This window comes from Eubalaena glacialis, chromosome 8, assembly GCF_028564815.1.
Source record: "Eubalaena glacialis isolate mEubGla1 chromosome 8, mEubGla1.1.hap2.+ XY, whole genome shotgun sequence".
Taxonomy (NCBI): Eukaryota; Metazoa; Chordata; class Mammalia; order Artiodactyla; family Balaenidae; genus Eubalaena; species Eubalaena glacialis.
This window is the reverse complement of record NC_083723.1, coordinates 77,344,097-77,354,111: the sequence shown is the minus strand read 5'-3', so window position 1 is coordinate 77,354,111 and position 10,015 is coordinate 77,344,097. Positions and strand designations below refer to the sequence as shown.

General features: G+C 44.0%; 1 long non-coding RNA gene across 1 annotated transcript in view; it reads right to left on the bottom strand.

The window, feature by feature from the left end:
- Window positions 1-6,890: 6,890 nt before the first annotated feature.
- LOC133096298 (uncharacterized) overlaps window positions 6,891-10,015 on the bottom strand; it is a 76,425-nt gene continuing 73,300 nt past the window's right edge. The window contains exon 3 of the long non-coding RNA XR_009701761.1: window positions 6,891-7,152. This is a non-coding gene — a long non-coding RNA (uncharacterized LOC133096298). The remainder of the gene's footprint in view (window positions 7,153-10,015) is intronic.

Here is a 10,015-nt window from a genome sequence, read left to right as displayed (position 1 = left end):
AAACAGGAAACCACTCAAGAGTCAGGGAGGTCCAAAGTGAGCCCACAGTGAGTATTCTTCTACTCCATCTCTCACCACGCCCTGCTTAGCCTGTGTATCAGGGACTGCCTAGGATTATAGGACTCCTTCCCCCCTGGATATTTTAATCCAAATGAGATCAGGTCAAGATATTCATTAAGGAAAGTTTTAAAGAGATGAATTTAAGTAAACTTCAGCCTAAAGTATATGAAAACATAGGAAGGGCTATTCTACTGCTCTTGACGTAGAGGTTGGGGAATGGGGCACAGACAGAGGGGGTATTTACTGGAAGATCCACATTGATGCTTCTAGACCATGGATCATTGGCTACTGCTATCATTAAATCAGAAGGGGCTCCACCAGGGCCCATCAGCCAAAGCCCACTATTCTTAAACCGCTCTGGGTCATTCAAGCCTGTGTTTATAGTCGGCTATTGTCCCTAGAGATGGTATGCCTGCTTGTGCATCTAAATATATTCTGAAACCTTTACTAGCTTTGTCTATTTTACTATAGGTACTCAAAAAGGAAATATCTGATTTCTTAAATTCACCTGGTACAAAACCCAGTATAGAATTAAATCCAGTTGATATTTAATAGGATTATGTTAACACTTATTTAGTTCATTTAACCTCCATAAGTACAGAATTTTCTGTCTAGATCTCACCTTTTACAATGAGAAGATTACCAGAAAATCTTCTCCTTTAATTAAATTTATACCCAAAGTCGCTGTAGGTTTAAAAGTATGTTTTTAAGTGCCCCTCCAAATACAACTATTTGGCCGAGGGTTTTTCTATTTGCTTGCTCAGAATTGGTTGCATTTTATATGTCATGGACCTGACTGAGTTTAGCCAGCAAAACTGCCATGCTGTAATTCCTGGCTATGTCATGGACACATCCCTTTGGGGGTCCAATAAAACCAGTGTTGAAGAGAAGTGTAACCCCCTTCTCAGTGATGAAGTCCAGCCAGTGTAATCCATGGGCCCACTGGTATGAGGTACTCACATGAGCTCAGACCTAGAGCAAAGAGGCAGGAAGTATGGCCAAAGCCAAAGGACTGGTAACAGAAAAGAATAAAGTCCAAATGCCCGTGTGTTAGTGCAAGTGTAGTCAGAGCCAGGCCAGCTTCTGCTCAGAACCAAGGAAATCGCGTGGCTCCTGCAGACCTTGTGGGAGCTCTCACCAAGAGCCCACAGGAGCACAGAAACCACGTGACCCCCAATCAGGAAGAAAAAAATAAACGAACAACAGCCCATTCATATGCATATTTCAATTTGCCCCCTTTTCATTTTTTTCCATCAGAGATGAAAGAGCATCTAGGAGGGTCCATTTGAATGATGATGCTAATTTTTATTGGCCACCCATCTGTCCTTATTCCTCTGTTTGAGATGAGAAACAGTTGTCTTTTTAAATACCCTCCAAAACCCACATCGGGTAGGTTTAAGCAACAGATTTCCTCCCCAGTGAAGGTGTGGCCAGGATAGTGGAAAAAGCCTAAGGATTAGGCTAGGTCCTTCCTAAACTATTCAAAGTCTCACACTTTCTTTTTATTAAAGCAAATTATTATTTGAAGAACACATTCCACATTTTGGAGTAGAATCCTTCAAAACAAAGATAAAACAAAAAAACCCAAGATATTGAAAAAGCACACACTTTGTAAGAAACTAAATTCTTCTGCTCAGGTTAGAAAAACAAGATGGCTGCTTGCTTATTTTAAAAATATCAAAAGACAAGATTGGCCAAAAACAGAGAAAAAAAGAAATCCCAGTAAAGGTCTTGGTTTCCATCACCTATATTTGTATAAACGCTATGTGTTGTTTTAACTAAACATCTGGCCTTTGTCCCTCATGTAGAGAATTCGTAGTTTTCTTGACACTTTGCCAAGAGGTACCACAACCCCCTGCCAGGCTAGTAAAAATCACACATTTTTCCTGCAAGGGAAAAAATGTCAATAAAAATGAAACATTAAAAAACATAAAAGCTCGAGTTGGAAGGCCTTGCTGAGGAGAGTCTGCTTCCTAATCAGCCTTGTACAATTGCTTTAAATTTTTTTTAAACAGTACCACACCATATTGTTTGAAAGATCTAATACTGATACTGCAAGTTTGTTCAATGTATTGTTCTAAAATACGTCCTTTAGATATAGCGACCTTGCCATCTAATCAACCTTCTAGAATAAATCATGTGAATTAATTTTTATAAATATTTAATGTTTATTCTTGTATTCTACAATTTGACTCTTTAAGTTATTTCAACCAGAATTGAATTTCAACTGCTTTTACTACATAAAGGAGTAATCTTTGTCTCACATTCACATCGGCACCTTCCAAGGCCCTGGCATTGTAATCTGTCATCATAAACAGGGAAGTAAATACAACCCTGCTACCAAAATATGACAAGCTCATTATAACAAGCCACTCATAAATCTTGAAACAAAGGCACCACCACACTTTTTAAAAATAATAATTTTACACAATTTGCATAGGGATATTTTTGTTTGGAACCAAGGTAGGTATTTCTTTCTCTTTGCACACATAATACTGAAATAAATTATACAGTAATACCACCACCCACCTCTAAAGAGGGCCAGATATTAGTTAACAAATGGTTGCAAAATACTTTGCAAACATGAAATGCAAAATAAGACTATAATGGCCATCAATTCTTCTGCATAGCATAACAATTGGATTATGCTTAGAGAGAAAGGAAGAAATAAACAGTGTAAAAAGGCAAGTGCCTGGAAAGTAAATGGCTGGGTTGAGGGTAAGAAGAAGGGCTCTATAATGAGGTTCCTCTGGATATTAAAATTCATCACCTCTTTGGTAGATCTTGCCATGGCCTCAGGGGGCCTGGATCAATGTGTGGAGTGAGCTGGCCCTTCTATATAAAGATTTAAATAAAAACATACAGCCCATGGCACAAAAACAGTCTCTTATTTGAAATGTTTTACTAGGAGTTCAGATAAACCAGAGCCTTACAAAGTCCTAAACCCAAAACACGTCAGCTCACTTCCTGATTGATGGAAATGATTTGTCCCCAACTCTAACTGCCTGCCAGGGTTAGGGTGCAGCTAGTGGGTGTGGACAAATAATAAACAAACAGAGAACCCTTTTCTGTGCTCAGCCAGTGGGCCTAAGAAGTCTGCCTAGTGAGAGACCCTGAAGCATCATCAGGAAGCCCTCCTTGGGGCTGTGAAGTCCCCTTTCACACCCTTCCTGGTGTTTTGGCCCATCAACACAGCAGGATCCATCAGGACATATTGAACTTATCAAGCTGCATGCTCCACTACAACAGAATAAACCTAAATTCACATTCAACCTACCTATTCTTGACTGTCCATGTAGAGGGCTCAGTCTGGGAAAGCCCTCGATGCGAATCCTCAGCAAGAGAATGTTAAGATGTTATGATTTCAGAATAAGCCACAAACTTAAGGTCTAAAAACATATGTCTCAGTAAAGAGAAAACTCTGGTCGGTGGCCAAAACCTGGAAAAATAATTAACAAGCAACTTCTGTTTTAACTCCTATTCCCAATACTAATGAAAAATTTATTCATTTATTTAGAAATAAAATTTTCTGAGCATCTGTGAGATAGACAATAGAAATACTCCTATGATCTGCACAAGCAAGGTCCCGCCCTCACACAATTTACAGAGCAGCAGAAGAGGAGACAAGAAACAGAGCAAGTCAGTGAAAGGAGCCATTGACGGAACACGAAGTCAGCAGAGTCTTCTCCCAACGTAGGATGCCTCAGCTGAGACCCAAACAATGAATCGGTGTAAGAAGGACAGAGGGGAGAGGATACATACCCCATGCAAAGGAAAATCATGGGCAAAGTCCTGGAGGCAAGAGAAACCTCATCCATTTGGAAGAACAGAAAGAAGTTCCTGGCACATGACAAGTGGTCAAGAAATATAGGCCATTATTATTGAGTGCAATAGCTCAAAACTAGAAACAACACAATTAACTGTAGACCATGATGCGGAAGACAAGGAGAGGAAATAGTCAAGGATCTCACAAAGGATTTTAGCTTGGATAAATGGGTGGATGATTGTAACTGTGCCAGTTATCTACTGCCTCTCAGCACCAAATCCACCCTTTATTCCTTCACTGATAATGGAGATGGACCCAGTAAGCGTTTCCCCTTTGCAGCTGGCACAATTTTAAGCTTTGTCAGTAGAAGGCACTAGAGGGATACTGCAGGAGGAAGGGACTTCTCTTCCTGGTTCAGGTTTGCTTCTTTGCGCTCCTACACGTGGCTGCCAGCAATCCATATAGGGGACATCCATTAGCACTCACCCCCATCGAGTTTCAGTGGCAGATTCTCAGTAAGTCTCAGGAATATCCCAGAAGTTGCCTCCCCAGCACTGGCCCATCTGCACCGCAGAAGCATGTCTCACACCTGTGATTATGGACAAGGCTCTGGCCTGGGGTGACCCAGCAGACTTCTCTACTATCCACACCTTCTCCAATACAGGCTGAATTCCAGTCAGTTTGTCCTTCCCTTGGATACTCTCCCTTGGCCCTCAAGTATTCTTTACCCCTTTATAGCTAATCTCCTGTTATAACTAGTAATTCCCTATATTAACCATTTCCTATTCAAATTACTGCGTGTTTTCTGTCTTCTGATTGGACGCTGACCAATACAGTAACTACTCATTGAAATGGAAAACAGGAGGAGAGACAGGTATTGAACGGATAAATTCCATTTTGGACATACTGGACTTGAGATGCTTGTGGGACATCCCAACGGCACTGTCTGGTAGGAAGCTAAGTATCTGGGGTTTCCAAAGCTCAGAAGTGTCCAGGATGGAGAGGAAAGCTTAGAAGGGAGTAGCCTTCAGTTCTCTAAAGTCTTAGTAAACGAAGCATGTGTGTAAATGCCACACGTCAGGGAGATAGATTTTATTTTTGTATGCTCATATGTCTCATCAAGAATCTCTAAATGTGCTATGTATATGGCAGCACATTTCATCAAAAGATTTATGGTGATTTCGTATTGTGTATGTTAGGTAATGTTCTCTTATACCTGTTAACATTTTCAAAGCTAACGGAAGATGTAGTTGATAAGAGCCAAGCCCTATATTAATAAGATTAGAACTCTAATTACACTCTAAACTTGCAAGTTTAAACCCAGTCGAGGCAAGGGAGTAATTAGTCACATCAGCTACTCTGGATACTGACTGCAGTCAGAAAAATTAATTGATGCGCCAAAACCCCAAGCAGCAGCACTGAAAACTGGTGAACTGCTAAAGTTTGAAACAACTACATACAAGCATGTTTTGAAAGAGACCCAGGCTGATCCATTCCACATTTTCCAGAGTCTGAACTCAGCCAAAATAACTTGCTCTTTGCTTCACCCATTTCTCAAAAGTTTGGATCTACTGACCACAATAAACAGGAAGTTCCATCAGCAGTTTGCAAAGGAACAATTTGGAAGAGAAATGTATTAAATCCTCAGGGAAATTAAACCCAAATAATCGAATAACAACATTACAAAATTAACATTAGACTATGAATTGAATTAATTGCCTCCTACTGTGGGGATTCTTGGCTACCAGAGTCCAAAATAAATGAGACCAATGATGTCAACTGCCTTAAGAGAGGCCACAGGCAAGTGTGACCTTGGGGTACCCAAGAGTTTACCCACAATTGTTCTTCAACTTTCTGATTTATTCTGTAGATCTTTAATAGAGAGAAATGTCTTCACTTCTGCCCATCTCATACCTCAAATTATGGTAGGTTGGTGAGAGAAGCTAGAGGTGGTACAATTCTTGACATAAAAGGTGCAATTTTATGACTTGCTCTTTTGTGAATTCACCTCTAAGTGCCTATATCTAGAAGTAGCTGGAGTGTTAGAAATCGATCAGTGCAAGGTCTTTTTCTCCTGAGAGGGTTGAATGGAGAGGTGGGAACAAGTAATGATTTCTCTAGAACCTAGGCAGTCTAGTGATAAAGGAGGTCTTTAAGAATACCAGTCAGGGACTTCCCTGGTGGTGCAGTGGTTAAGAATCCGCCTGCCAATGCAGGGGACATGGGTTCGAGCCCTGGTCCGGGAAGATCCTACATGCTGCGGAGCAACAAAGCCTGTGTGCCCAACTACTGAGGCTGCGCTCTAGAGCCCGTGAGCCACAACTACTGAGCTGGCACGCCTAGAGCCTGTGCTCCACGACAGGAGAAGCCACCGCAATGAGAAGCCCACGCACCGCAAACCAAGAGTAGCCCCCGCTCGCCACAACTAGAGAAAGACCGGGTGTAGCAACAAAGACGCAAGGCAGCCAAATAAATAAATAAATAAGCAAATAAATAAATAGAATACCAGTCAGCTGTTCCAAAAGAAACCTGCTTTGGCATTTCAGTAAATAAGCATTTATTTCTGTAAATTCTTTTCTTATGCCATGATGTCCGTGCGCCTGTGGCAATGCGAGATTACCTGTTGTGGTCCAAGCGCAGGTTGGAAAAGAATTTCCAGACACAAGGCAGAATGTAAGGAAGACAGAGTTTATTAAAGAGAAGGGTCACTGCAAGAACAGCGGGCCGACTTCCTGGTAGCCAGGGAAAGTTGACCCCCTTTGTGGGCTAGTAGCCAACTTTTATAGCCTCAAGACAAGGAAAATTCCTGCTGGCAGGATGGCATTAGGTGATTGGTCAGGATGCTATAAGGTTGCTACATGGTGAATATTTTACCTAATATGGAGTCGGGGGGCTGTCTAGTTTAGATCAGGAGAGCCCATGGCAACAGTTGTTATGGGGGCTTGGTTAATTCCAGAGTTTTTGTCCTGTGTCCTTGATGTAGGGTGTCCTTGATGCAGGGCTCCACATTCTCCCCTCTTTTTATTTATGGGCCAAATCTTTGGCCCCTTAACACCCCGCTCATGACTGACTATCTATCTATCCCCATCTCCGGCCAGAGGAACCCAGGTTATTGGGGAAAGGGGCGATGACTGTTCCTAGCTTCTTCCTGCTGGACAGGGGCGTCATAGGGGTCCTGGGTTCCCAATGCCCGCTCTCTGTCAGGGTGTATTTACAGAGGGAGATGAGAGCCCACGGAATGATAAGGCGGCTTGCTCCAACGTAGTCCGTGTGCCAACTGGCTGGTATCCTTGTTGTAGCACCATCTGGAATTGAATCTTTTGAACCTGTTGGGAGATGAACTTAGATAATGTGTTAATATGCAGGAGCCAAACAACAAAACAAAGGCTATCAGGATTAATGGTCCCAACAAGGGAAATAGCCATGTCCATATCTAGATCCCCATAGAGGAGAGGAGGCTGAAAAGCCAGCTGGGGCCCTGTTCTGCTCTCTCTTTTAAATCTTCTGTTAATTTGATCTTTTTCTTTAGAATCTGAAGGTCTTCTTCAACCTGGCCAGAAGTATTAAAATAGAAGCAGTGTGTCTCATTTAGTAGGGCACAGACACCCCCGCCTCAGCTGTTATAACATTCAGGGCCCTCCTATTTTGTAAAACCACCTCGGCCAGAGAGCCTAGGGCTGACTGCTGTTCCTCAGTGGCTGCTACCGTAGCCTTCCAAGGTTCCTGGACCACCGATGGTGAGATGGAGAACGCTCCTCTCTAAGAGGGGTACGCCTACAAACCAGAAAGGCCCTCTAAAGACGCTGTGTATTATTTCGGGCAGATCAAGAATTGGGTTATCATAAGCATGTCCCCCCAATCAGTGGTTCGTTTTTGTCTCTCCCAGACAGGTCTTAAGGCCTCCTCGAGGAAGGACCCACGGTTGGGAATGCCTCCTAAGGAAGCTAAATCCTTTGTAGTCATAATGGTCGCCTCTGGGACCACCACAGTAATTGTGCAGGAGCCCCTCCAAAGTGTGGGAAGATCCATACAGACCCTGTTACTGCATAGAAGTGAAAATCTGGTGCCGCTCAAGGATACCCCTGTTGTGGGTTCCCAGAGCCAGGCCCTGACATTTTGGGAGTTTTCCTCTGGAAATAGACTGGGGTCCCATGGCCTAGGATTACGTTGGGAAGGCCAAACACCGAGGAAATAATCATCTATACATAAAGGGGAGAAGCCAGGCTCTGACTGATTATGAGTGTGATGGGGGGATTGGCATAACAAATTTCTAAATATTAGTTGAATTATGTTATATTTTGGAGGAAAGTCTTGTTGGGAGGTTAAACTAAGTAAGTGTCAGGTGGTCACACCGATCCCCACATATTTAGTTCCCAGGGCCAAGCAATTTATGGGTATATGGTCTTCATTAATATATTTCTTAGTCTCATTTTTCCTTGAATTTCCCCAATACAAAGTGAAATTACCCTCATGTACATCATATTTATTTTCCTCTGACCAGGGATTCCACTCCAGGCTAGTCTGATTAAAATTGAGGGTGTAGTTACAAAGAGAGTCATTTAGCCAGCCCAAATGGGTCCCCATCCATCCAGGTTTTGGAAACAGAGCTGTGCCTCGTCTGCCCAAGCTTGGGCTAGTGCCCATATCCTGTTTTTCTCTTCATGAGTACAACAAGTGGTCAGGACTACGTGAATGGCTTGCCAGGTCAGGTCAAAGGCTATAGTGAGGGCCTGAAATGCCTTAATAAAAGTGGTGGGATCCTGACTGAAGGAACCTAACTTGTTTTGAATTTGGGAAAATGTCAGACATGGGAAAGGGAACATGGACTCTAATAATGCCCGTGTCTCCATTTGCTACTTCCTTTAGGGGAAGCATATTAGAATCTGTTTCCTGGCATTGGGCAGTTCTTGATCTTGTGTGGGGAGAGGCGGCTTTCACCCCGATAAGGAGGTGGCTGCTGGGGAGCTGTGGGTTGAGGTGGGGGCGGGGGCTGAAGCAAAGGGGATTGATGGGGTGGGGGACAGGAAAGGTCTAGTAGAGGGTCGTCTAGGAGATCTGATGGAGAGGGAGACAGAGGGGGTCGGGGGGATGACGCAGCAACAGAAAGACACATGTGGCATGAGTCCCTCAGATCTGGATTCTGACTAAGGGCCATAAAGGTCTGGACATAAGGAACCTCTGAGTCCTTTCCTTGTTTCTGGCAAAGGAGATCAAGTTGGAGGATCGTGTTATAATTTAGTGTGCCATTAAGAGGCCATTGTTCTTGGTCCCCCAGTTTATACTGGGGCCAAGTCATGTTACAAAAGAAAATGAGCCTCTTCTTTTTGAGATTTTCAGGGTCAAATTCTTCCAGTTGCTAAGAATACAGCTGAGGGGTGAGTCTGAGGGAGGCTCCCGAGACGTACCAGAACCCATTCTTAGCCTGTATGCCGTAGAATGGGGGTACTGAGAGTCACCGGCTGACAGAAAGGCATTCCCTTTGTCCCAGTGATCTCTCCGTACGACTAAGGCACAAAATGGGCCGACCATCCCAACAATCACGTCTGACCATGAAAGGTGACCCCTGAGCGTGCGGCTAAGGCACAAACCATGCAACTGAGGTACAAACCGTGCGACTAAGGCACCATGCGACTTGGGCAGGGAAAGAACGAAAGGAGAGATTCCTGGGACCCACCGGGTGACTAACCATTTGGCAATCCCCTGAAACATGAAAAGGCACTCTTGGGATGGCTCAGAGGCAACACCTAGGCTCCTGTAAGTCAATCCGGACTGAGAAAAAGGTGAAAGTAACAGAGAAGACAGGCTGAGGAATCCGCCTCGTAGTCCTCCCGGGAAGGCAGCGGCCAAGGGGAGGGGGCTCAGTGTTTTGCTTGAACCAATATGTGCCTCACGGTACATGGAAGTTGTCTTGCTGGGGGCAGACGCTCTAACAGCCTGGTCTGTTCCGTGACCCCCTTATCCTTTCACGGGAGTCTTCAAGCGGCCGGTGCCCTAATGGCTTTTAAATGCCTGACCCGTGCCCGCACAATATCAATCGGCCTAGCCCTCAGTCAGAAGGAAGACAGAGGGACCCTCACCTGTTCTGGGCGGCAGTTACTGGGGCCAAGTGAGCCATGGAGACTTCGGAACACACCAGGGTGTAGCCCTGGCCAGAGTCCTCTGTTGCTTCCATGGCAACTTGCCTGTTCA